General features: G+C 39.7%; 2 pseudogenes; both read left to right on the forward strand.

The window, feature by feature from the left end:
* Positions 1-5,809: 5,809 nt before the first annotated feature.
* Positions 5,810-6,770, forward strand: LOC102957872 (annotated as a pseudogene).
* Positions 6,771-20,794: 14,024 nt separating this feature from the next.
* LOC102957568 lies at positions 20,795-26,737 on the forward strand (annotated as a pseudogene).
* Positions 26,738-27,728: the final 991 nt, after the last annotated feature.

Genomic DNA, 27,728 nt, shown 5'->3' on the forward strand with positions numbered 1-27,728 from the left:
ATACTGGTTTCAGGAGGAGCATTCAGTAATTCATCACTTCTGTACAGCACCAGGTGCTCATCAAAAGTGCTCTCCTTAACCCAACACTCATCTAGCCCATCTCCCTCCCACCTTCCTCCATCTGACTATTGTCTCTTGTGGTCTCTTTCCCTTTCTCCTCTTTCCCCCTTCACACACGTTCATTTGTTTTGTTAATTCAATTCCAATATGAGCGAAATCATGTGGTAGTTGTCTTTCTCGGATTCTTATCTCTGTTCACATAATACATTCTACCTCCATCCACGTCACTGCAAATGGCAAATTTGCATTTATTTTTATGTTTCTTGTCCTGTTGAGACTGTGAGGTCCTCAATAGAAGGGACCCTTCTTACACCTGTCTTCCTCCTACCACGTTGCTTAGTGCCTACTGCCCCACAGCTGCTAATGAGCGGTTTAGAGGATGCCCAAAAGCAAATGGTCAAGTGATGTTAAAAAGATATTGCCCACATTGAAGGAGAATGAGAAACAGGAAGGAAAGAGAAGCACTGTGGGGCCTGGGGGTTCCATGATTGTGAGCTAACAGAAGGGGTACAGATGGGAGAAAGAAGAGATTTAGGATACACAGAATTCTTCAAAACCAGAATTGGATAGTTACTACAGTGGCTATGGCTTATTAATGAGAACCTCTAAAGACAGGGCACCTCCTTCTGGGATAAGAGAGTTAAAATGGGATAAGAGACAATCTGGGAATGCCAAGTCTGTGTCCCCATACCCACAATGGGATAAGTTTGCATTCTTCTTTTCTCTCCTAGCGCTAGAGATCCAAGTCTTGTAAAGGGAAGAGAGACAAAAGAATATCTCATTAATGAGACTCATGGGAATTCATTCCCTACAGCTACAGAAATTAAAATGCCTTTGCTGCACCCAGGAAGTCGACTCTTGTAATCTCAGGTGATATGAACACATAGCTGTGTCCTCCAGAGCCTTCATGAGTGGGGCCATGTCTTTTCCCTTCCTAAGGATATAACTTCCAACCACATCACTCATCCATGGGAGAGACTGGGTCATTGATCTCCCGCTGTTCTGTGCTAACATCTGGGTGAGCCATGGCCTCTTCAGAAGGGCTGGGAAAATGAGTTATGATGGGAGGGTCCCCTTGTATCGGTAGTTATTTTGGGGGCCTCAACAGGGGCAATAAATTAAGGAGAGTTTAGTAATGTCAAGCCCTGCCCATGAGGCTTTGATTCTGGAGGGCAACTCTGGATACACTAAACCATTTCTCCCTGATCCGTCTCCTCCAAGGTTAGTGCTTCATCAATGGGCCTTCATCTCTCAACAGTCTTTCCTCTGTTTTTATTGTTGCTTCTTCCATTGTTGGGAGTGACTGTTTATTGTTATTGAAACAGTGGTTAATAGCAGTCATTCAAGACACATTTTTTCAGAAACTTATGTATGGTAGACAGTACCATGTATTCTGGGACTAAATAAATGACTATGACAGTATTTCTTTTCTCAAGATACTCACTTGAGAAACAGAATGAGAGATGTAAAAATAAATTAATGTTATAATGTGAAATTGCATTGAAATCTGGGGAAGCAGATCCCCCAAAGTTGACTGTTGATTTTATTCTTAATTGTTTTCAAAAAGAGGACTCTTTCATGGGAGTCAGTGAACACTTCATAGACAAGCTTATAGGTACTTAGCCTTGACGTTAGTGTTGGGGTCCTTCCAAGGGACAAGGGAGGTGAGAAGTCCAGGGAGAAACAGCAGAGGGGGAAATTTAGAGATGAAGTAAAGCGGAAGTTGTGCTGCTGTTATTAGAAATACTCCTTACTGTCTCACCAACAATCAGGAGCAGGGTCTACAATCTGCAAAATGAACCCATAGAAGCCTGGCTGGGTAGGCATCAGTCAGATGACCAAAGAAATGTATGTTTTGGCTGGAGGGTTGAAATTTAACTCTGAAATTAGTAAAGAGTACGTGCAGGCTTTGTGTCAGGAGATTAACTATGAACAGGTACTCTCTATGTAAAAATGACCCAGTATTGTGAGGAAAAAATTATTGCTGCATTCAGGGTGTGAGAAGCATATTTAGGGATAAAAATGGCACCACGAGCGTGGCAGGAGAGGCAAGACGGGTCTCTGAGGGGGTGGCAATCGTGGATACAAAACCTCAGATGGATTTTTTTTATTCATTCTTAAATGTTTACTAGAAACAATGCCAGATATCTATAGTCATCAAGTTATTGAAATGTTTCCCAAACTATTTCTGTGGTATCATTATTTTATTTTATTGATGGAAAGCGACAGCAGTGATACTGCTTATACACAGCAAATAATGGAGCCTGGAGCTCTTCACGCTCAGAGCTCAGTGCTCCCAAAGCTTTGCATTTCATTAATATCTCTCATTTTTCATCCCCTTTAATATTTGAACAGTTGTCCATTTACAGAAACAATTTGCTGTGATAGATCAGGGAGTTATCATAAACTCCCTCCCCAGTTTCTGCTGTTTTGATCACAGCCTATCTCTTCCACATGTTAGTTTCAATTCTCATATCTCCTGAGCCTCCACACATAGTGACTGTGTCTCAGGCTTGCTTTATGATTGAAGCGATTGATAGTTCTGAGGACTACTGGTCAGGTGTTCTGTAAAATAATCTCCTTTTGGACACACCTTATTATTCTCTTTTTCCTGACTATACCGGGACTGTGGAAGTTGGACCGGAAGACCAGAGAGGGAAACTGCCCTGCTCATCTCGTGACATCAAGGGTGCACACTGTCAACATGACTATTTCTCATTGGGGTTGCTATTGATGCCGGCTGTGACAGGGTTTGTCAGATTTCTCTTTCTCCTTTCTTTCCATCCTGTCCTCCTGTAGCGACTTTCTATGCTGCCCCATCTTAAAGCAGGGTGAGTTCTCTCACACCTCCTTAAGAGTAGAATATTTCTGTAAATCATTGGTTTTCTTCTGCACTTGATGTTGTGTCTTCCATATTTATTTTTCAAGTATTTACATTATATGCCCTGGGTTATAACCCAATACTACTTTATTTTGGTGCTCTAATTGGTCTTACTTTGCATTGGGGAGCTTCTTCAGTTAGCTGACATGTCCCTATCATTCTTGACTATTGGGGGTAGCAGTCTTACAGGAAAAGATGCTTCAACTTGAGCATACTGTATTTTCCTCTGAGCCCTACAAGCAGTCATTTCTGCGAGGAGCCCTGTTTTATTTTATTGGATCATGGGATGAGATTCAAGATCTTGGTGCCTGGTGGCATATTGCTACCAGGGTCTCTATATCTCCTCGATTGACCTGGCAAGGACACAGGAGTGCTTACTACTCTGTGTACATGCAGACATCCATACATGAGTCTATATGTAACCCTCTGTATTTTTATATAAGCTAAAGCAAGTTCATACTGATGGCACCAACTCTAATCACCAAAGGATTATAAGAGCTATGCCACCTTGCTTACATGTAAAATACCACATCACATGTGATACCTCATTCCCACCATTTACTCTCCATTTCCTTACATGCTCAACTTCAGTTAACATGTGCAGAAGTATCAGCGTCGTTAACAATACCCCACGGGATGCATTTTATCAAGTGTAGAGCAGTGCTTCTGTGCAATTTCTTTTATGTCTGGTTTTACGGTCTTTTCTTTTTCCCCAGATCTTGTTTTTCTGCACTTCTTTTTGCCCTCCTGTTTCACTGAGATTGTCTCATACAATTGTAATAGAGTTAGATTGTTTAACTTCCACATGATCCACTCCATTCTAGGATTCCATCAGCCACCTGAGTTTTATGTTTGTTTTGATTTACACTCTGCAAAAGTGCTGAATTCGTTTATTACTCCAACGGTTTTTCTTGTTTTTAATGCTATATATTTTTTTTAAAAATACGATCACCTTCTTTGGGAAGAGAAATCATATTACATCTTCCATTCTAATTTTGATGCCTTTTGTTTCCTTTTACTTTTCTTTCTTTTTTTTGCTTAGTTGCTCTGTCTGGAACATGCAATGCCATGTTGCATAAAAGGTATGAAACAGACATGCTTATCTTGCTTTATCTTAGTGGTTGCTCTCAGTGTTTCACTGTTGAGAAGGATTTTAGAGGTGGGTTTTCATATATGACCTATTTCGTGTTGTGGAACTATCCTTCTGTTCATAGTTTCTGGACAGTTATTACTATCAAGGTATGCACCATTTTGTCACGTTTTATTTACCATATGTTGAGATAATCATATGCTTTTATCCTTCTTTTTGTCAACCTGTCGTATTACACCAAGGGAGATTTATTAGTTAAACCATCCTTGCCTTCCAGGAATAAATCCCACTTGGTCAGGATGCATAATCTTTTTCTACATCATGATCAAAGGCTGATGTGCTTGAATTAGTACTACTTAGTCGAAGATTTTCACATAAATATTCTTTGGGAATATCATTTTGTACTTTTCTTTTCTTGCAGTGCCTCTTCTTGGCTTTGGTACAGTGCAATGGTGGCCTGAACAATTAAAGTAGGAAGTGTTTCCCATTTGAATTTTTTGGAAGCAGTTGAGAAAGATTAATGGTAATTCTTCTAATTCTGGGTGGTTCTCGTGATTCGTAGCTGTGACTACTCTACTGGAATGCCTACAACAAAATACAATTCTCATCAGAGAAAGAAACTCTTTGACTAATGGCATAGCCCGTCCCCTGATTTCTAAAAAGTTGTGCTTCAGCTGTAAGAGTACACGGTACCACAATAATGGAGAACTCTCTCTCTGTTGCTTTCCCTACCCACGTGTGTGTGTGTGTGTGTGTGTGTGTGTGTGTGTGTGTAGAACAAAGAGAATTTATTAGTGAAGTACACACATATTAAGCATTTGTAGCAAGCTGAAGCTGTCTTATGAGGTAAAAACTACAGAAATTACACCAACTGGAGACCTAGAGTAAAGGTAGAGAGAAAGAGAATTATGGAGGAATGAATTATGTTCCATTAGTATACATTACATAAAATGTATCGTGTTGTAGACAGACATTATATATAACATATAAATATAAAAACGACACTGAACTGTTGTGTCCACTGCCTTAGAATGTTTCTAAAGATGCAGGAGGCTTTGAGCTCTTCTCTCTTGTTTGTTTGTCTCTTCTCTCTCCCATTGTGTTACCTGCTCTGCTCACAACTTTTTCTTTGATGTTGCCTGATGGTTTCCGGTGAGCTCTTGACTGAAGGCCTTTGCATATGCGGTTTCTCTGGCTTAACTGGTTTTCTCAGAGTAATTGGGAAGGTTCATATATCCCTTAGTTTTCTAGGTCAGAAGCCCCTGTTTGACTTGACACATTGGCAAGTTTCCCTTCTACTTAGACTAATTTTTCCTGAATTATTTTACTTATTAGTTGTAACCACCACTTAAAACATCATTTATTCATTTATTAATCTTCTATTCCTCCCTCTTCACACACATAAACGTCTAAGACTCAGTGTTGTTAAGGGCAAACACCCATCACTACTTTTTGTAATAGTTTCAACATTACTTGTTACAAGATATTTTTGTTAAATTTTGTTGGGCGAAAAAAAAGATCTCAGGAAATTTATGGAGAACATTGCTTTGAAATTATTTTGATTCAGAACAAGAATTGTGAACAGTTTCAGACTCACGGAAAACATGGAGCATTTGAGAGTCCCTGAAATTTTCTGGTACATATTCGAGATTGGTAGGGAATGTGTAAGAATTAATGGGTGAAGTGTGTTGAAAACGAAGCATTTCTTTCAATACTGTGATCACTGCTGGTGTCTTTACAATGTTCTTGTCTCTGTTCCAGCTGTTTTCGTCAGTTACATGGAAGAAAGAAATCAAACCTGTGCCACACAATTTATTCTCCTGGGACTCTCAGATGAGGGGGGGCTGCAGTCACTTCTCTTTTGGGTGTTCCTGTCCATGTACCTGGTCACCTTCACTGGGAACCTGCTCATGATCCTGGCCATTATCACGGACCCCCGCCTCCACACGCCCATGTACTTCTTCCTCTCCAACCTGTCCTTTTCAGACATCTGTTTCACCTCCACCACCGTCCCAAAGATGCTGCTGAACATCCAGACGCAGAGCAAAGTGATCACCTATGAAGGCTGCCTCAGCCAGATGTACTTTTTCATGCTTTTTGGAGTATTAGATAACATACTCTTGACAGTGATGGCCTATGACCGGTTCGTGGCCATCTGTCAGCCACTGCACTACATGGTCATCATGAATCCCAAGTTCTGTGGCATCCTGCTCCTGGTATGCTGGTTATTGGGTGTTTTTTACTCTCTATTACTTGACTTACTGATTTTGCGACTCTCTTTTTGCACAGAGCTGGAAATCCTTCACTTTTTCTGTGAACTTAAGCAGGTGATCCAACTTGCTTACTCTGATACGTTCCTCAATGACCTGGCAGTGTATTTGGTAAGTGGACTTCTGGGTGTTGTTCCACTCACTGGTATCCTGTTCTCTTACTCTAGAATTGTCACTTCCATTTTGAGAATTTCATCAGTGAGGGGCAAGTATAAAGCATTTTCCACGTGTGGGTCTCATCTCTCAGTGGTCTCTTTGTTCTATGGCACATGCCTTGGGGTGTATCTGAGTTCTGCTGCTGCACAAAACTCCAGGGAAAGTGCCATAGCCTCAGTCATGTACACGGTGGTGACACCCATGTTGAACCCCTTCATCTATGGCCTGAGGAACAGAGACATCAAGCAAGCCCTGAGAAATCTCTTTAGCCGAGAGACATTGTCTGCATGTAGGATTCTTTGTTTCAAGATAAAGACTTGAGTAACCGGGCTTAAAACCCTAGAAGACCTAGATCATGATATTTGTATCAGTTCAGAGGCTGACAGTCTGCAGTTTATCTTTCTACAGTATTCGGTTGCTAGAAATTTTTCATACTTTATGCACAAGTATTTCTTCTGTAGTCTGTAAGGTATTTATTTTGAGAGAGAGTAAGAACAAGTGGTGAGGGTCAGAGAGATTGAGGGAATATCACAAGCCATGTCCATGCTATCAGCACAGAGCCTGAAGTGGGGCTCAATGTCAGAAATTTTGAGATCATGACTTGGACCACAATCAAGAGTGGGGCGCCTACTGGTTCAGTCACCCAGACACCCCTCTTCTGTATTTCTCTAAAACTGTTTAGGCCTCTCATTAAACTTCATCCCATGGATTCTTAATTTTTTTAATGTTTATTTATTTTTTGAGGGATGGGGGAGTAGGGGCAGAGAGAGAGAGGAAGGCACAGAATCAGAAGCAGTCTCCAGGCTCTGAGCTGTCAGCACAGAGCACAGTGCAGGCTCAAACCCATGAATTACAAGATCATGACCTGAGGCAAAGTTGGATGGTCAACCAACTGAGCCATCCTAGTGCCCCGATTGCGATATTTAAGAACATACACCTAATATAGCAAATTGAGTACTTTTAATGTGATAGGAGGAGCTACTGAAGTTAATGTGAAATGCTTTTGCTATGGGTTTAAAGCAATATCTTTATAGCATATATTTATATATATACAGATATATTAGATTATCTTCTTTTGGAGGAAAACCATTGAACATATCAGAATTGATAGATGAGTTTCCAGGGCTTTATGTCAATCCACCTTGGAAGGAGATCACATCTGCAAGAGCAGAGGCCCCTGGAACCCTCTGTGATTAGTTTGCAATAATCCATCTTTGCTATGCAATCTTCAGTTTCCCCTCACACAGTCCTAAACATAAATGAAGTGTGAAGGTAATAGAAATTGCAACTCCTGATGTTTCAGGCCTTGATGGTGTCATTCTTGGTGATTTTCCCAGGGATGCATTGTCATTTTTCCTTTAATGTTTTGGTAGGCAGCAACGCTGTCCTGTGATTTCCCTCAGCACCTCCTACCGTAATAGGCTCTTCACAGATCTCACACACAATATGGCTACTCTGCCTATTGCCACCGCCATCTTTTCTAATGCTGCATCCCAGAAATTAGGCAGTGTGAGCAGGAGACACTCGAGGACCTAACCTGTGTTGTGTGAGACAGACTAAGACGAATGTCTCCTTATCATCTGACCCCGGAAGCCCCCACTGGGATTGTCAGCCATAATGGTAATCTCCTATTACCTGATTCACAGTGTTCCAGCTAAATGTCCACAGGTCCCTTCAAACACTAGTATGCAGATAAATGTTCATGGACCTACCTCTCAGAAGCAAAGACAAAGAGAAGCGGAAAGCAAGAAGAAAGGTGGAAAATAGAACAAAAGATTGAGAAGAGAGCTTACTTGTAGCATTTGCCAGTTTCCACGGTATCATTACTCTCATTTTGCCCAATAGCAAGGCGCCAATTTTAGTTTAGACCACAGTCCTCATGAACGATCATAAGCTAGCCTGTGCTATCACCTCAGAGCCTTTGGGTTGGGTTTGGAGGAAAATGTAAAGCAATTGTTGCCATTTTACAGCCTTCCACCAGGTGTAAATGGTTACACCAATTGAGGATCTGGGCCGGTGGACAGTCTCAGGACCGATAGTCAGGTAGAGATTATGACCCTTTATTGTGGTGACTCTGGTCAATCTTTTCCTCATGATCATTGGAGGTGGTTGTTTTATTTTTTTGTTTTCTTTATTTTTCTACTTACACAAATCGATGGGCCCTTAGTAAACTGCTCATCATTTTTGTTTCTTGGAGACACCATGATGAATTTTCCTTTTGCAAAAATCAATGTGGTCCCCCCAATGTTGATGAGAGTGGTTAATTCTTACACACTATGAATAACAAACCTAGAATCATTTTGGACTGCTGACATGGCCTCTGGCAATTCAGGAGGGGCTGAACTCAGGACAAAGGCATTTCAATTTCAGCATGTCCATGGTAAGTCTATCACATGAGGGAGAAGCTCTGTAGAGCTTGTCAAGGAAGACATTATAGCCCTCCCCAAGCTATTTCTCAATGACCTTATGAATTTTGTGTCCTCTGATTCCTTAGTTTGAGTGTACTTTGTGGTTGAGGTATCGAATCACACAAGATAAACCCATCACCATGCACTTGTCTCCTTGTACTTTGGATTCCTTTCTCTATATCCCATTAAGCCTTTATGGAACTGAAATTCTTTTTTTTTAAGTTCATTTATTTACTTTTAGAGAGAGAGAGAGAGAGTAAGCTTGGGAGGTGCAGAGAGAGGGATAGACAGAAAATCCCAAGCAGGCTCCACTCTGCCAGCACAGAGTGCAGTGTGGGTCTCGAAGTCACAAATTGTTACATCATGACCTGAGCCAAAATCTAGAGTTGGATGCCTAACTGACTGAGCCACCCGGACCCCCATGAAGTTCTTGTCAAATATGTCACTCTTTTTTTCATCCTTGTTTTCTCAGGGGAAAATACATATAAATATTAAACATTAAACGTTAAACATTTTGAAATATACTTCTGTGTCATTAAGCGCTTTCTCACTGTTGAGCACCCACCACCTCTATCAATCTCCAGAACGTCCTCATTGTCTCAAACTGAACTTCCGTCTCCTTGAAATACTAAATTCGTATTGCCCCTCTGCCCAGCCCCTGTGTCCCACCATCCTACCTTCTCTTTAGGTTTACCTAAAGAGATTACCCTAGGTATCTCATATACATGTAATTGTATAGTATTGGTCTGTTTGTGCCGGCTTCTTTCAGGTCGCATAATATTTGTGAGGTTCACCCAAGTTATAGCTCGTGTCAGAATCCCATTCATGTTAAAGGCTCAATGATGTTCTGCTGTATGTGTTCACCACACTTTGTTCATCCATGAGTTTGTTGATGGACATTTGGGTTGTCTCCACATTTTGGATACTGTGAATAAAGGTGTTTTGAAAATTGGTGTACAAAAATCTGTTCTAGTCACTGCTCTAAATTCTATTGGGACAGAGGACCCTGGGTGTCTCAGTTGGTTGAGCCTTCAGCTCAGGCCATGATCTCATGGTTTGTGGGTTTGAGCCTTGGGTCGGGTTCTGTGCTGACAGCTCAGAGCCTGGAGCCTGTTTCAGATTCTGGGTCTTGCTCTCTCTCCCCTGCTCATGTCTGTCTCTCTAAAAAAAAACATTAAAAAATTAAAAATAAATAAAAATAAATTCTTTTGGGACATATAAGTAGGTACATAAGCAGGAGTGAAACTCCAAATGATCATTCTATGTTTACATTTTAAGGAACTGGCACAATCTTTTCTACACTAGCTGTGCCACTTTTCATTTTCATCAGCAAGCACCACGGGGCTGCAATTTCCCTTATCCTCACCAACAATTATTTTCTGTTTAGTTTTTAAAAAATAGCCATTCTACTATGTGTGTTGTGGTATCACATTATGGGTTTGATTTGCATTTCCCTAATGATTAGTCATATTTGCCTCTAAATATCCATACCTATATCTTCTTTGGAGAAGTGTCTATTTGAGTCTATTGCTTTCTTTTTCTTTTCACAATTTTTTTTAAATTTACTTAAAAATTTTAATTCCAGTACAGTTAACATACAGTGTAATGTTAGTTTCAGGTGTACAATATAGTGATTCGGCACTTCTGTACAACACCCGGTGCTCATCATGACAAGGACACTCCTTAATCCCCATCACCTATTTCACCCATCCCCCCCCCCCCCCCCCACACACACACAACACCCTCTGGTAACCATCAGTTTGTTCTCTATAGTTAAGAGTCTGTTTCTCGTTTTCTCTGTCCTTTCTTCCCCTTGCTCATTTGTACTGTTTCTTAAATTGCACATATGAACGAAAGCATATGGTATTTGTTTTTCTCCGAATGACTAATTTCATTTAGCATAAGACCCTCTAGCTTATGCTAAGGTTGAAAAGCAAGATTTCAGTTTTTTTTTATTGGCTGAAAAATATTCCATTGTGTGTACGTGTGTGTGTGTGTGTGTGTGTGTGTGTGTGTGTGTGTACATACCACATCTTTATTCATTCATCTGTTGGTGGACACATGAGCTGCTTCCACAATTTGGATATTGTAAATGATGCTGCTGTAAGCATAGAGGTGCAAGTATCCCTTTGAATTTTTCAAAAATATTTTTGGGGTAATGACCCCGTAGTGCAATTACTGGATTGCAGAGAGGCTTTATTTATGCCTTGAAGGAGCCTCTATACTCTTTTCCGCAGTGGCAACTCCAGTTTCTATTTCCACCAACAATATCAGAGCGTTCTCTTTTCTCCAAATCATTGCCCGCACTTACTGTTTTTTCTTTTTAATCTTTTTTAAAAGTTTTTATTATGGAGGCATTGAGTCAGTCGATTGTGCACCTGAAATGAATATTATACTGTATGTTAAGTAACTGGAATTTAAATTTTAAAATTGCTTTTTTAAAATTGAGTTGTTTGTGTTTTTTTGGTTGGTGGAATTTTTGAAATTCTTTATATATTTTGGATATTAATCCATTACCAGCTATACGATTTGCCAGTCTTTTCTGCATTTTGTTGGTTGTCTTTTCACTTGGGAAATAGTGCCCTCTAATGTACAAATATTTTTAATTTTGCCAAAATGCTTTTTTCTCTAATCGCCTGTGTTTTTGGTGTTACATTTGGGAAATTATAGTCAAATCCAGGGTCATATAAATGTACTTCTGTATTTTCTTCTAAGTGCTTGCAGTTATATTTCTTAGGCTTCAGTCCGTGACCCACTTGGAGTCATGCTGGTAGATGGTGGCTGGAAGGGTTGACTTCATCTTTTTGCACGTGGATATCCATGTTTCCCACCACCATTTCTTGGACAGGCTGTGCATATGTCATTGAAATTTCCTGACACACGTGTAAAAACCATTCAGTTGTATATATCTGAATTTACTTCTGCACTCCCTTGTATTCCATTGGGTTATATTTCTGTTTTTGTTGTTGTTGTTGAAAAACAGATCAGCTTGGGGGAGGGGCCAAGATGGCAGAACAGCATGGTAGTTTTTTTTTTTTTTTTTTGTCATCTCTCGTCCCTAAAATGCAGCCAGATCAACACGAAACCATCTTGCACACCTAGAAAACTGATTTGAGGATTAACACAACAATCTCCACCACCTGAACACAGAACTGGGCAGTTATGTGGCGCGGAGTGGTGAACTGGGGGAGAGAGAGGCCGCGGAGGGCAGGGAGCTGTTTTTGCTTGTGAAGAGAGGATGGAGGCAAGGGAGAGCACATGGGAGACATGGGAAAAGCACAACACCCCCTCCAAAGCAGCTGGAGATAGAAAGGAAGAGTGGAAATAGCCCCAAGGGAATGGACAAAAAAGGGAGAAAGGAGGGGATTTAAATTCCATTAAGACTCTATAAACAGGGAGTGCGGAGTTCTGAAACTCCACAGCTCAATACCTGGTGGTGTTCTGGTGGGAAGGGCGAATCCCCAGGAGTAGAGAGCAAGGTCTGAGGGGTTCTTGGGTCACAAGGGGAGTGGTGGTTCCCTTGCTGGTAGGACACTCAGTAGAGGCTGTGCAGCCTCCCCACAGGTGAAGATCCCAGCAGACCCTGGAGAACGACCTCTTTTATTGCTGTTGAAACAAGGATGTTAAAGGTGAAACTTGGCACCAGATGTGTGTTGTGGTTTTCCATAATCCCTGAAACGTTGCTGCTACATGATCACACAAACTTTTTCTGGTGCAGGCTTGCAGCCAGATGCAGTCTCTGGATATGTGCATCAGCATCGTCTCACGAACGTTTCTAGGTGCAGGCCGGCACCCAGCCATTGCTCAGTGAGACTCTCCCCAGAGGGTCTGAGCGGGTCAAACCTGCAGTCCCTCAGAAGTGCTGTGTTGGGAAACAACCCCATCTGAGATAAATCCCAGGAGGGAGGTGCCGCCTGGCAAGCTGACAGCTTGGTCATGGACAGTATAGAAGCAGGGAGTGGAGGAAAGCCAGAGACAAAAGAGAGGTGCTTGATTGCCTGTCAGGGAGAGCACAGAGTTTTGATACTAGACCCTGGGTAGAGGGGTGATGCCATTTTTACCCCTCCCGCACATGTGCCTACATACCTACATGTACCACAACAATCTACCTCAGTAAGCTAAGCTGTTCTATCTAGTGGACAATGAAGTCGTTACACTAAGCCTGGCCAAACTGGGCCAACTGTGCTGTTGAGGAACACCAGAAGTCTCTCTGCCTGCTTAGTTTACAGTCTATAAATTGCTTCATAGTTTGACTTCTAGGAAAAAAAAACCGGATATAATTTCAAACGTATTTCATTCTGTTTGCTGGTCCATCTATTCAATTTTTTCCCTTTTCTTCTCTTTTCTTATTCTTGCATACAGATAGGGAAAAATTGATTTTTATTTTCCATTTTTATTAAAAAGATTTTTCCTCAATTTTTTCTATTTTATTTTTTAATTTTTTGTAAAATTTTCAAATTCTATTTTACTCCCATTATTTAATTTATTGTATGTTATATTCATTTTTTTCAAATTTTCAAACCTTTTCTTTTTTCTTTTTCCTTTTTTCTCTTCTTGCATCCTTCCCTTTTTTCTCTAATGTATCAAGCTCCCTTTAACAACCACACCAAAACACATCTAGGATCTAGCTTCCTTTATTTCATTTTTGTGTGTTGTTTTCAATTTTTATTTTTTTACTTTATTAATTCCTTTTCTTCCTTCAAAATGATGAAATGAAGGAGTTGACCCCAAAAGAAAGAAAAGGAAGAAATGACAGCCAGGGACTTAATCAAGACAGATACAAGTAAGATGTCTGAAATATAATTTAGAATCATGATAATAAGAATAGTTGGGGTTTAAAATGATTAGAATCACTTTCTGCAGAGATGAAAGAAGTAAAAGCCAGTCAGGATGAAAAACAATGGAATAACTGAGCTACATTCTTGAATGGATGCCACGGTGGCAAGGATGGATGAAACAGAGCAGTGAATCAACGATATAGAGGACAAACTTAATGAGCATAATGAAAGCAGAAAAGAAGAGGAAACTAAGGCAAAAGAGCACAATATAAGAATTAGAGAATTCAGTGACTCATTAAAAAGGAATAACATCCCAATCGTAGGGGGTCTTAGAAGATGAAGAGAGATAAAAAGGGATGGAAGGTTTATGTAAGCAAATCATAGTAGAAAACTTTCCTAACCTGGAGAAAGACACAGACATAGAAATTCAGGAAGCACCTCCCATTAGATTCAACAAAAACCTAGCATCAACAAGGCATATCATAGTCAAATTCACAAAATACTCAGGCAAGGAAAGAATCATGAAAGCATAAAGGGAAAAATGTCCTTAACCTACAAGGGAAGACAGATTAGGTTCACAGCAGACCTAGCCACAGAAAGTTGGCAGGCCAGAAAGGAGTGGCAGGATATATGAATGTGCTGAATAGGAAAAATATGCAGCCAAGTATTCTTTATCCAGCAAGGCTGTCATTCAAAATAGAAGGGGAGATAAAAGATTTCCCAGACACACAAAAATTAAAGGAGTTCATGACCACTTAACCATCCCTGCAAAAAATTTTAAGGGGGATTCTCTGAGGGGAGAAAGGACAAAAAGAAAAAGAAAAAAAAAAAGAAAAAAGAAAAAGACCAAAAAGCAACAAAGATTAGAAAGGACCAGAGAACAACACCAGAAACTCCAACTCTCCAGGCAACATAATGGCAATAAATTCATATCTTTCAGTACTCATCCTAAATGTCAATGGAATAAATGCTTCAATCAAAAGACATAGGATAACAGAATGGATAGGAAAACAAGATCCATCTATATGTTGTTTACAAGAGACCTGTTGTAGACCTAAAGAAACCTTTAGATTGAAAGTAGGGGATGGAGAGCCATCTTTCATGCTAATGGTCACTATAAGAAAGCCAGAGTAGCCATACTTACATCAGACAAGCTAGATTTTAAAATAAAGACCATAACAAGAGACGAATTGGTCTATCCACCAAGATATAACAATTGTAAACACTTATGATCCAAATGTGAAAGCACCCAAATATATAAATCTATTAATCACAAACATAAAGAAACTCATTGTTAATAATACCATACTAGTAAGGGACTTCAACATGCCACTTACAACAATGGACAGATCATTTAATCAGAAATCAACAATGAAACAATGGCTTTGAATGACACACTGGACTAGATGGACTTAACAGATATATTCAGAACATTTCATCCGAAAGCAGCAGAATACACAATCTTCTCAACTGCACATGAAACCTTCTCCAGAATAGACCACATACTGGGACACAAATCATCCCTCAACAAGTACAAAAAGATCGAGATCATACATGCATATTTTCAGACCACAATGCTATGAAACTCGAAACCAACCACAAGAAAAAATTTGGAAAGATAACTAATACTTGGACACTAAGGAACATCCTACCAATGAATGAATGGGCTAACCAAGAGGTTAAAGAGGAAATTAAAAGTACATGGAAGCCAATGAAAATGATAACACCTCAGCCCAAAACCTCTGGGACGCAGGGAAGGCGGTCATAAGAGGGAAGTATATAGCAATCCAGGCTTTCCTAAAGAAGGAAGAAAGGTCTCAGATACACAACCTAACCTTATACCTTAAAAAGCTGGATAAAGAACAGCAAATAAAACCCAAAAACCAGCATACGACAGGAAATAGTAAAGATTAGAGCAGAAATCAATGCTATTGAAACCAAAAAACAGAACAGAACAATGAAACCAGGAGATGGTTCTTTGAAAGAATTAACAAAATTGATAAAGACCTAGCCAGTTTGGTCAAAAAGAAAAAGGAAAGGACCCACATAAGTAAAATCAAGAATGAAAGGGGAAAGATCACAACCAACACTGCAAAAATACAAAACAATAATAAGAGAATATTATGATTAATTATATGCTAATAAAATGCGCAATCTGGAAGAAATGGACAAATTCCTAGAAGCATATAAACTACTAGAACTGAAACAGGAAGAAATAGAAAATTTGAACAGTTCCATAACCAGTAAAGAAATTGAATTAGTAATCAAAAAATTTCCCCAAAACAAGAGTCAGGGCCAGGTGGCTTCCAGTGGGATTCTACCAAACAGTTAAAAATGCATTAACACCTATTCTTTTGAAGCTGTTCCAAAAAATAGAAATAGAAGGAAAACTTCCAAACTCTTTCTATGAAGCCAGTATTACCTTGACTCCAAATCCAGAAAGACCCCAACAAAAAGGAGAACTACAGACGAATTTTCCTGATGAACATGGATGGAAAAATCCTCAACAAGATACTACTCAACTGGATCCATCAATACATTAAAAGAATTATTCACCATGACCAACTGAGATGTAGGCTTGTTTGATATCTGCAAAACAATCAATGTGATACATCACACGAATAAAAGAAAGGACAAGAACCACATGATCCTCTCAACAGATGCAGAGAAAGAATTTGACAAAATACAGCATCCTTTCTTGGTAAAAACCATCAAGAAAGTAGGGATAGAAGGATAATACCTCAAGATTATGAAAGCCATATATGAAATACCTACCACTAATATCATCCTCAATGGAGAAATCCTGAGAGCTCTCCCTCTAAGGTCAGGAACAAGACAGGGATGTCCACTCTCACCACTGCTATTTAGTGTAGTATTGGAAGTCCTAGCCTCAGCTATCAGACAACACAAAGGAATAAAAGGAATCCCAATCAGGCAAGAGGAGGTCAAACTTTCACTCTTTGCAGATGACATGGTACTCTTTATGGGAAACCCAAAAGATTCCACCAAAAAACTTCTAGAACTGATCTATGAATTCAGCAAAGTTGCAGGATATAAAATCAATGCACAGGAATTGGTTGCATTCCTATAGACCAATAAGGAAGCAACAGAAAGAGAAATCAAGGTATTGATCCTATTTACAATTGCACCAAAACCCGTAAAATACCTAGTAATAAACCTAACCAAAGTGGTGAAAAATCTATACATTGAAAACTATTGAAAGCTTATGAATGAAATTGAAGAAGACACAAAAAAAAAATGAAAAATTATTCCATGTCTCTAGATAGGAAGAAAAAATATTGTTATAATGTCGATACTACCCAAAGCAATCTACATATTCAATGCAATTCCTATCAAAATATCACCAATACTCTTCACAGAGCTAGTACAAACAATCCTAAAATTAGTATGGAGCCAGAAAAGACCCCTAATACCCAAACTAATCTTGAAAAAGAGAACCAAAGCTGGAGGCATCACAATCCCAGACTTCAAGACGTGTTACAATGCTGTAGTCATCAAGACAGTGTGACACTGGCAAAAAACAGACACTCAGATCAATGGAACAGAATAGAGAACCCAGAAATGGACCCACAAATGTATGCAAACTAACCTTTGAAAATGCAGGATAGAACACCCAATGGAATAAAGACAGTCTCTTCAGCAAATGCTGCTGGGAAAATTGGACAACAGCATGCAGAAAAATGAACCTGGACCACTTTCTTACACCATACACAAAACTAAACTCAAAATGGATGAAAGACCTAAATGTAAGACAGGAAGCCATCAAAATCCTCGAAGAGAAATCAGAAAAAAACCTCTCCGATCTCGGCTGCAGCAACTTCATACTCAACACGTCTCCGGAGGCAAGGAAACAAAAGTAAAAATGAACTATTGGGACTTCATAAAAGTCAAAAGCTTCTGCACAGCAAAGGAAACAATCAGCAAAACTAAAAGGAAACCAACAGAATGGGAGAAGATATTTGCAAATGACATATCAGATAAAGGTTAAGTATCCAAAATCTATAAAGAACTTTTCAAACTCAACACCCAAAAAACAAATAATCCAGTGAAGAAATGGGCAAAAGACATGAATAGACACTTCTCCAAAGAAGACATGCAGATGGCTAACAGACACATGAAAAAATGTTCAACGTCACTCATCACCAGGGAAATACATATCAAAACTACAATGAGATACGACCTCACACCTGTCAGAGTGGCTAACATTAAGGGCTCAGGCAACAACAGATGTTGGCGAGGATGCAGAAAAACAGGACCTCTTTTGCACTGCTGGTGGAATGCAAACTGGTACGGCCACTCTGGAAAACAGTATGGAGGTTCCTCAAAAAATTAAAAATAGAACTACCCTGTGGCCCAGCAACTGCACTACTAGGTATTTATCCAAGGGATCCAGGTATGCTGTTTTGAAAGGGCACATGCACCCTAGTGTTTATAGCAGCACTATCAACAGTAGCCAAAGTATGGAAAGAGCTCAAATGTCCATCAACAGATGAATGGATAAAGAAGATGTGGTATATATATAAAATGGAGTATCACTCAGCAATAAAAAATAATGAAATCTTGCCTTTTGCAACTACGTGGATGGAACTGGAGGGTATTATGCTAAGAGAAATTAGAGAAAGACAAATATCATATGACTTCACTCATATGAGGACTTTAAAATAAAAAACAGATGAACATAAGGGAAAAAACAGATGAACACAAGGGACGGGAAGAAAAAATAATATAAAAACAGGGAGGGAGCAATACATAGAGACTCTTAAATATAGAGAAGAATCAGAGGGTTGCTGGAGAGGTTGTGGGAGGGGTGGTGGGCTAAATGGGTAAGGGGAATTAAGGAATCTACTCTTGAATCATTGTTGCACTATATGATAACAAACTTGGAAGTAAATTAAAAAAATTAATTAATTAAAATAATAAATTAATTAAAAAAGGATTTAAAAAAAGGAAAACAGATCACTTTCAATTGTAATGTGGTAACTCTGAAAATCTTATTTTCCCCCTTCCCAGCCATTGTTTTTATTGAAGTATAATTTACATTTAGTGTTATATTAATTTGACGTGCACAATGTAATGTTTAACAATTCTATACACTGTTGAGATCTCATGGAGATTAGTGTACTCTTAATATCCTTTATCTATCTCACCCATCCACACCCACATTCCCTCTGGCAGCCACCTGTTTGATCTCTGTGTTTAAGAGTCTGATTTTTTTGTCTGTCTTTTCCTTGTTTGTTCCTTTTTAAATGTATTAAATTCCACATATGAGTGTCATCACATGGTATTTGTCTTTCTCTGACTGGCTCATTTCATTCAGCACTATACCCTCTAGGTCCATCCAAGTTGCAAACTTACATCATACATTATTATTATTTTATTAATCACTTACATACAACGCTCAGTGCTGTCAAAATTGCCCTCCTTAGTATCCAACATTCATCTAGCCCATCTTCCTCCCACCTCCCTACATCAACCCTGAATTTGTTTGCCATCTCTAAGAAATTCTCAGGATTTATTTCCCTTTCTCTTCTCCCTCCCTTTCATTCATATATATATATATATATATATATATATATATATATATATATATGTATATATATATACACACACATATATATATATATATATACACATATATATATACATACACACACACATATATATATATATATACATGTATATATATATATGTATATTGTTTCTTAAATTCCACATATGAGAGAAATCATATTAGAACATATTAGAATGGTTCTTTGGAGAAGAGAGAAAAAAGAATATTTCATTAATGAGACTCATGGGAATTCAGCGCCTTCAGGCAGAGAAATTGAAACTGCCTCCGCTGCACCTACTGAAGTGGACTCTTGTAATCCCGGGTGATTCTGTGTCTTCCAGAACCTTCACAAGTGGGGCCATGTCTCTTCCCTTCCTGGGGATATAACTACCAAAGACACCAATCATCCATGGGAGAAAGAGGGTCATTCATGTCACACTGTTCTGTGCTAACATCTAGGTGAGCCACGGCATCTCCAGAAGTGCTGGGGAAATGTGTTATGGTGGGAGGGACCCCGTTATAGGTGATTATTTTGAGGGCATCAAAGGGACAATTAGTTAAGGAGAGTTTAGTGATGCCAGTTTTGACCAATAAGGCTTTGATTCTGGAGGGCAACTCTGGATACACTAAACCATTTCTCCCTGATCTGTCTCCTCCTTAGTGCTTACTCCATGGGCCTTTAGCTCTCAACACTCTTTCATCTGTTTTCTTTTATTGTTTTTTATTTTTATTATAATTTTTAACGTTTTTACTTATTTGTGAGGGAGAAGGAGACAGCATAAATAGGGGATGGACAGAGAGAGAGGGGATGGACAGAATCTGAGCTGTCAGCACAGAGCCTGATGTGGGGCTTGACCCGCAATCATGAGAATCATGACCTGAGCCAAAGTCCAATGCTTAACTGAATGAGCCACCCAGGCGCCCCTCCTCTGTTTTCATTGCTGGGTCTTCCATTGTTGGGAGTGACTGTTTATCATTATTGAGTCATTTGTTAATTGCAGTCATTCAACAGACATTTTTCAGCAATTAATGTATGGTAGACAGTACCGTTTATTCTGGGAATAAATAAATGACAAAGACACTGTTTCTTCTCTCAAGGTAGTCACCGTGTAAACAGACTGAGAGACGTAAAAATAAATAAATGTGATGCGAGGTTGCATTGGAATCTGGGGAAGTAGATCCTCAAACTTTGACTCTTTATTTTTTTTTTTTAATTGTTTTCAATAAAGAGGGCTCTTTCATAGGTGTCAGTTAAGGCTTCACAGAGAAGCTGGTAGGTACCGAGCCTTGGAAGGCAGTCTTTCCGTGGGCACAGGGGATGTGAGAAGTCCAGAAGGAAACAGCAGAGGAGGAAATTCAGAGATTACGTAAAGCGGAAGTTGTGCTGCTGGAGTTAGAAATACTTCTTACTGTCTGACCACCAATCAGGAGCAGGGTCTGCGGGTTCTGCAAAAGGAACCCACAGTAGCCTGGTTGGGTAGGCAACAGTCAGATTACCCAAGAAATTTACGTTTTGGCTAGAGGGTTGGAGTTTCATTCTGAAATTAGTGAAGAGCGTGTGCCGGTTTTATGTCAGGGACAGCTCTGAACAGGTCTTCTTGATGGAAAAGTGACCCAGGTTATTGTGAGGAAAACTCTACTGCTGTGCTTAGAGTGTGAGTGATGGAAAGAGTACCATGAGCGTGAGATGGGAGGTAAGGAATGGGTCTCTGAGGGGGTGGAAGTCGTGGATACAGAAACTCAGATGAAGTTTTTTATTCATTCTTAAATGTTTACTAGAAACTCTGCTAGACCTCTGACAGTCATCATTTAATTGAAAAATTTCAAAAACTATGTGTGTGGCATCATTATTTGATTTTACTGACGGAAAGTGAAAGCAGTGATACTGCTTTATACACAGCAAATAACAGAGCCTGGGGACATGCTCAGAGCTCAATGTTTCCAGAGATTTTGCTAGTCATTAATAATTTTAATTTTTAATAAACTCGATTTTTGAACAGTTGTACCTTTGCAAAAAAAAACCAAAAAACCAAAAAACAAAAACCAAAAAACCAAAACGTGCTGTGTTAGTTCAGAGGGTGGTCATACGCTCTGCTCTCAGTTTCTGAAGTTATGAACACATCCTCTCCCTTACACCTGTTACATTTAATCGTCATATCTGCTGAGCTTCCACACGCAGTGACTTTTTCTCAGGCTTCCTTTGTTCTTGAAGCAATTCATAGTTGTGAGGAGTAATGGTCAGGAGTTTCGTAAAATAATCTTCTTTTGGAGTGGCCTTCTTCTTTTGTTCATGAGTAGACTTACGACTGTGGATGTTGGACGGGAAGACCAGAGAGGGAAACTGACATCATGACATCAAATGTACCCACTGTCAACATGACTAATTCTCATTGGTGTTGATATTGATGTCCTGGCTGGTACGGGGTTTGCCCAATTTTTCCACTGTGGTTAGTCTTTCCCCTTTCCTTACATCCTATGCTCATTAGGGACTTTTCTATCCTAAGTACTGAGAGTTCTCCACCTCTCTGAGAGTAGACTATCTTCTTAAATCATCGTCATTCTTCTGCACTTGAGATCATTTCTTCTCTTTATCCCTTAATTATTTACTTTGGTGTGCACTCCTTGATATGTAGTATATACTCTGGGTCATAGCCCAATACTACTTTATTTTGTTGCTCAAATTGGTCCAGCTTTGGCAATGGGGGGCTCCTTCAGTGAGCTGACATGTCTCTCTAGCATGTCCTTATCATTCCTAGCTTAAAAAAATTTTTTTTACATTTATTTTTGAGAGACAGAATGAGACAAAGCATGAGCGGGGGAGGGGCAGAGAGAGAAGGAGACACAGAATCTGAAGTAGGTTCCAAGCTCTGAGCAAGCGGTCAGCACAGAGCCTGATGCGGGGCTCGGACCACGAACTGTGACATCTTGCCCTGAGCCGAAGTCTGACGCTCAACCAACTGAGCCACCCACGTGCCCCCATGATTCCTGGATTTTTAAAGGGAGTGTAGTATTTCATTACTCTCTTACAGAAGATCATGCTTCAGCTTCTTGTGTTTCCCTCCTGAGCCCTAGAAGCAGTCATTTCTGCAAGGAGCCCGGTTTCATTTTATTGGGACGTGGGGTTAAAACCAAGACATGGGTTCCAGGTGTGCTTGCTGCTACCAGGTTCTCTATATCCCCTGACCTGACCCAGCAAGGAAACATATAAATGTTTACTACTCTGTGTATATGCAGACATCCATAGAGGTATCTATACGTAAGCCTCTGTATCTATGTTAAGATAGAAGCAAGTTCATGCTGATGACATCACCTCTATTATCACAAGGATCATACTAGCCTCTTGCTTCCGTGTAAAGTCCCACAACAAATGTGATTACCTTATTCCCACCATTTTCTCTGTTTCCTTCTATGTTCAATTACAGTGCACATGTGCAGAAGTATCAGTATTGTTAACAATACCCTCTGGGATACACTTTATTAAGTATGGAGCAGTGCTTCTGTGCAATTTCTTTCATCTCCAAATTTCAGAATCCACTCATATTCCAAATCACATATTTCTGCACTTTTTTTTTTGCCTACCTGCTTCACTGAGATCGTCTCGTACAATTGTAATACAGTTAGTTTTTTTTTGTTCACATGGTGCATTCCATGCTGGGATTCGCTCTGCCATGTAAATTTTGTGTGTGTGCTGATTTGTATTCTGCAACTTTGCTGAATATGTGTATCAGCCTAACAGGTTTATTTGTTTTTACTGATATCCTATTAGTTTATTTTTACATTTATCTATCTCCTGTCTGTCTATCTATCTATCTCTATCTTGATAGAGAAGGAGAGGAAGAGAGAGTGCACAAGTGGGGAAAGGGCAGGGAGTGGTAGAGAAAATCTCAGGCAGGCTTTGTGCTGCCAAGGTAGTGGGACATGGGGTTCAATCTCACCAACCATAAGATCCTGACGTAGCTGTAACCAAGAACCATGCTTAACTGACTGCCAGTTGAGCCACCCAGGTGCCCTGATATCTTATTTCTTTTTAAATAAGATCACCTTTGTGGGATGCCTGGGTGGCTCAATTTGTTAGGCATCTGACATAGGCTCAGGTGATGATCTCCTGGTTCATGAGTTTAATCCTGTATGTTGTTCTCTGTTGTCGCTTCACAGATTGCTTCAGATGCTCTGTGTCTGTCGCTGTCTCTGTCTCTGTCTCTCTCTCTCTCTCTGTGCTCCTCCTTCCCCCTTTCCCCCTTCCCTCCTCTGCATGCACTGTCTCTCAAAAATAAATAAATAATAAAAATATAAATAAATATGATCACCTTTGTGAACAGAAATCATATTCTTCCTTTCTAATTTTAATGACTTTTATTTCATTTTCTCTCTCATCCCTCCCTCCACTCTTTCTTTCTTTCTTTCTTTCTTTCTTTCTTTCTTTTCTTTCTTTTCTTCTTCTTCTCCTTCTCCTTCCTTCCTTCCTTCCTTCCTTCCTTCCTTCCTTCCTTCCTCTTTCTTTCTTTCTTTCTTTCTTTCTTTCTTTCTTTCTTTCTTTCTTTCTCTTCTTCTTCTCCTTCTCCTTCCTTCCTTCCTTCCTTCCTTCCTTCCTTCCTTCCTTCCTTTTTTTCTTTCTTTCTTTCTTTCTTTCTTTCTTTCTTTCTTTCTTTCTTTTCTCTTTCTTCTTCTTCTTTTCTCTCTCTCTCTCTCTCTCTCTCTCTCTCTCTCTCTTAGCTAATTGCTCTGTCTGGAACTTTCAATGCCATGTTACATAGAAGGTATAAGGCAGACATGCTTGTCTTGTTTTTACCTTAGAGGTCACTCTTAACCTTTCACTATTGAGAATGATGTTAGAAGTGGGCTTTCACATATGATCTATATCATGTTGAAGAAGTTTCCTTTTGTTCTTAGCTTCTTGAATGTTGTTATTATGAAAGAAGGTCCAATTTTGTCTATTTTCTGCATCAGTGGACATAAGCATACACTTTTATCCTTCATTCTGTTAATGTGGTGTATCACACTGACGAATTTTCTTAAGTAAAACCATCCTTGCATTCCAGGAATAAATCCCACTTGGTCATGATGCATTATCCTTTTGTACACCATGAACAAAAGGCTGCTATGTTCTGTTTGGTAGTATTCAGTAAAAGATTGTCACATCAGTATTTGTTGGGAATATTGTTGTGTACTTTTCTTTTCTTGCAATGTCTTTATTTTGTCAGTATTAGCGCAATGTTGGCCTCTTGGAATAAAGTAGGACGTTTTAACCTTTGAATTTTTGTAAGAGTTTGAGAAAGTTTGGTGTTAATTCTTCTATTTCTGTGTGGTTTTTGTGATTCTAAGCCATGACGACTCAATTGGCACACCTACATTGCAAAATGCAATTCTCTTAGGAAAAATAAGCTCTTGACTCATGGTGTATCCTGTCCCCTGCTTTCTAAAACAGCTGTGCTTCAGCCACAAGAGTACACAGTACCACAATGATGGAAAACTCTCTCTCTGCCTCTCTTCCTACCTGCACTGTGTGTGTGTGTGTGTGTGTGTGTGTGTGTGTGTGTGTGTAGGGAATAGAGACGTTATCAATGAATATACACACATGAAAAACATTTGAAGCAAGCTGAAACTGTTTTATGAAATTAAAAAGTGCATAATTTAGACCAACTGAAGACTGACAGTAAGAGTGAGAGAATGTGAGAGAATTATGGAGGAATGAGTTATGTTGTATCTGTACACATTACATAAAATTTATTCCGTGGTATACAGACATCATATATAACATATAGGTATAAAAACAACAATGGACTGTAGTGTCCACTCCCTTAGAATGTTTCCACAGATGCAGGAGGCTTTGAGGTCCTCTCTTTCTTATCTTACACCCCACCCCCGATCCTTTTGTGTTACCTGCTCTGCTCTCAGCTTTCTCTTTGATGTTGCCTGATGGGTTTGGGTCTTGCCTTAGGGTCCTTGCACAGGCTTTTTCTCTGCCTTAATTGGTTTCCTCAAAGTTATCTGCATGGTTCATATATCCACTGCCCTCAGTTTTTCAGCTTTGAAGCCCCTCATCAGAGATGATACAATGGCAAGTTTCCCCTTTATTTAGGATTCCTAGTGTGGCATTGTTTTACTTACTCGTTGTAACCACCACTTGAAACATCATTCTTCATTTAGTAATATTTGCTGCCTCTGACACACACACATCTGAAACTCAGTCTTGTTAAGGTCAAATGCACATCACTGATTTTTTCAGTGCTTTCAAAAAAATCTTGCCAACGAAATAATAGGTTAAAATATTTGTTGGGTGAACAAAAAAAGTCTCAGGAAATTTATGGAGGAGAACATTGCTTTGGATAAATGTTTTGATTCAGGACAAGGATTGTGAATCAGTTTCAGCCTCATGGAAAACATGGAACATTGGGATTCCCTGAAATTTTCCGCTCAATTTTCTAGATGGTAGGTAATGTTTAAGAATTAACTACTGAAACACGTTGGAAACACAAATTGCAGCATTTCTTTCGATTCTGTGATCACTGCCTGTGCCTTTACAATGCTCTTGTCTCTGTTCCAGCTGTTTTCACCAGACACATGGAAGGAAGAAATCAAACCTGTGTTACAGAATTTATCCTCTTGGGGCTCTCAGACGAGGGGGGGCTGCAGTCCCTGCTCTTTTGGGTGTTCCTGTCCATGTACCTGGTCACCTTCACTGGGAACCTGCTCATGATCCTGGCCATTATCACGGACTCCCACCTCCACACACCCATGTACTTCTTCCTCTCCAACCTGTCCTTTTCAGACATCTGTTTCACCTCCACCACCGTCCCAAAGATGCTACTGAACATCCAGATGCAGAGCAAAGTGATCACCTTCGAAGGTTGTCTCAGCCAGATGTACTTTTTCATGCTTTTTGTAGGATTAGACAACTTCCTCTTGACAGTGATGGCCTATGACCGGTTTGTGGCCATCTGTCACCCATTGCACTACATGGTCCTCATGAATCCCAAATTCTGCAGCATCCTGCTTCTGGTTCCCTGGATATTGAGTGTTCTTACCTCTCTATTACATGACTTGATGATTTTGCGACTCTCTTTTTGCACAGATCTGGAAATCCTTCACTTTTTCTGTGAACTTATTCAGGTGATCCAACTTGCTTGCTCTGATACCTTCCTCAATGACCTGATGATCTATCTCACAAGTGGACTTCTGGGTGTTGTTCCACTCACTGGTATCCTGTTCTCTTACTCTAGAATTGTAACTTCCATTTTGAGAATTTCATCAGCAATGGGCAAGTATAAAGCATTTTCTACATGTGGGTCTCATCTTGCAGTGGTCTCTTTGTTCTATGGTACAAGCCTTGGGGTGTATCTGAGTTCTGCTGCTGCACAAAACTCCAGAGCAAGTGCCATAGCCTCAGTGATGTTCACAGTGGTGACGCCCATGCTGAACCCCTTCATCTATGGTCTGAGGAACAGAGACATCAAGCAAGCTCTGAGAAGGCTCTTTAGCCGAGAGACATTCTCTGCATATAGGATTCTTTGTTTCAGGATAAAGACTTGAGTAACAGGGCTCAAAACCCTAGAAAACCTAGATCATGATATTTGTGTCAGTTCATAGGCTGACAATCTGCAGTTTGTCCTTCTACAGTTTGGGTTGGTTTGTGTTTTTCATACATTATGAGCCACCATTTCTTCTGTATCTCTTTTCTTGTTGACGTTTATTTATTTTGAGAGAGAGAGAGAGCAGGGAGGGGCAGAGAGAGGGAGAGGGAGAATCCTAAACAGGCTCCTTGCAATCAGTGCAGAGTCTGATGTGGGGTGTGATCTCACAATTGATGAGTTCATATCATAAGTTGAGCTGATATCAAGAGTTGATGCTAAGTTCCTGAGCCACCCAGGTGCTCCTCTTCTGTATTTCTTTTAAACAGTTTAGACTTCTCATTAAATTCCATCACATGGATTTTCAGCAACAAATAAAGGCTATAGGAAATGGAGTACTTATGATGTGATAGGAGAAGCCAGTGGAGTAAATGTGGAATCCTCCCTCTCTGAGATGAAAGCAGGTGTCTGGTAGAGTATCTGCTTTGGCAGTAAAATCATTGAACATATCAGAGGTTATATACCAGGTTCCCGGGGTTTCTGTCAATCCACCTTGGAAAGAGGTCACATCTGCAAGAGCAGAGGCTTACCTGGAATCCTGTGTGATTCATTTATAATAATCCACATTCACTGTGCAATATCTAGTTTCCCCTTGCACACTTCAAAACATTAATTACGTGTGAAGTTAATAGAAATGACAGCTCCTGATTTTTCAGGCATTGATGGTGTCATCGTTGGTGCTTATCTCAGGCATGTACTATTACTTTCCTTTTAATATTTTGGTAGGTAGCAACCCTATCTTCTGATTTCCCTCAGCACCTCCAAACTATGATAAGCCCTTAACAGATCCCAACCACAATATGGATAGTCTGCCTATTGCCACCTCTGTCTTTTCTTTAAAAATTTTTAAAATGTTTTTATTTATTTTTCAGACAGACAGAGCAT

Source organism: Panthera tigris, chromosome A2 (genome assembly GCF_018350195.1).
Source record: "Panthera tigris isolate Pti1 chromosome A2, P.tigris_Pti1_mat1.1, whole genome shotgun sequence".
In the NCBI taxonomy this organism is placed as follows: domain Eukaryota; kingdom Metazoa; phylum Chordata; class Mammalia; order Carnivora; family Felidae; genus Panthera; species Panthera tigris.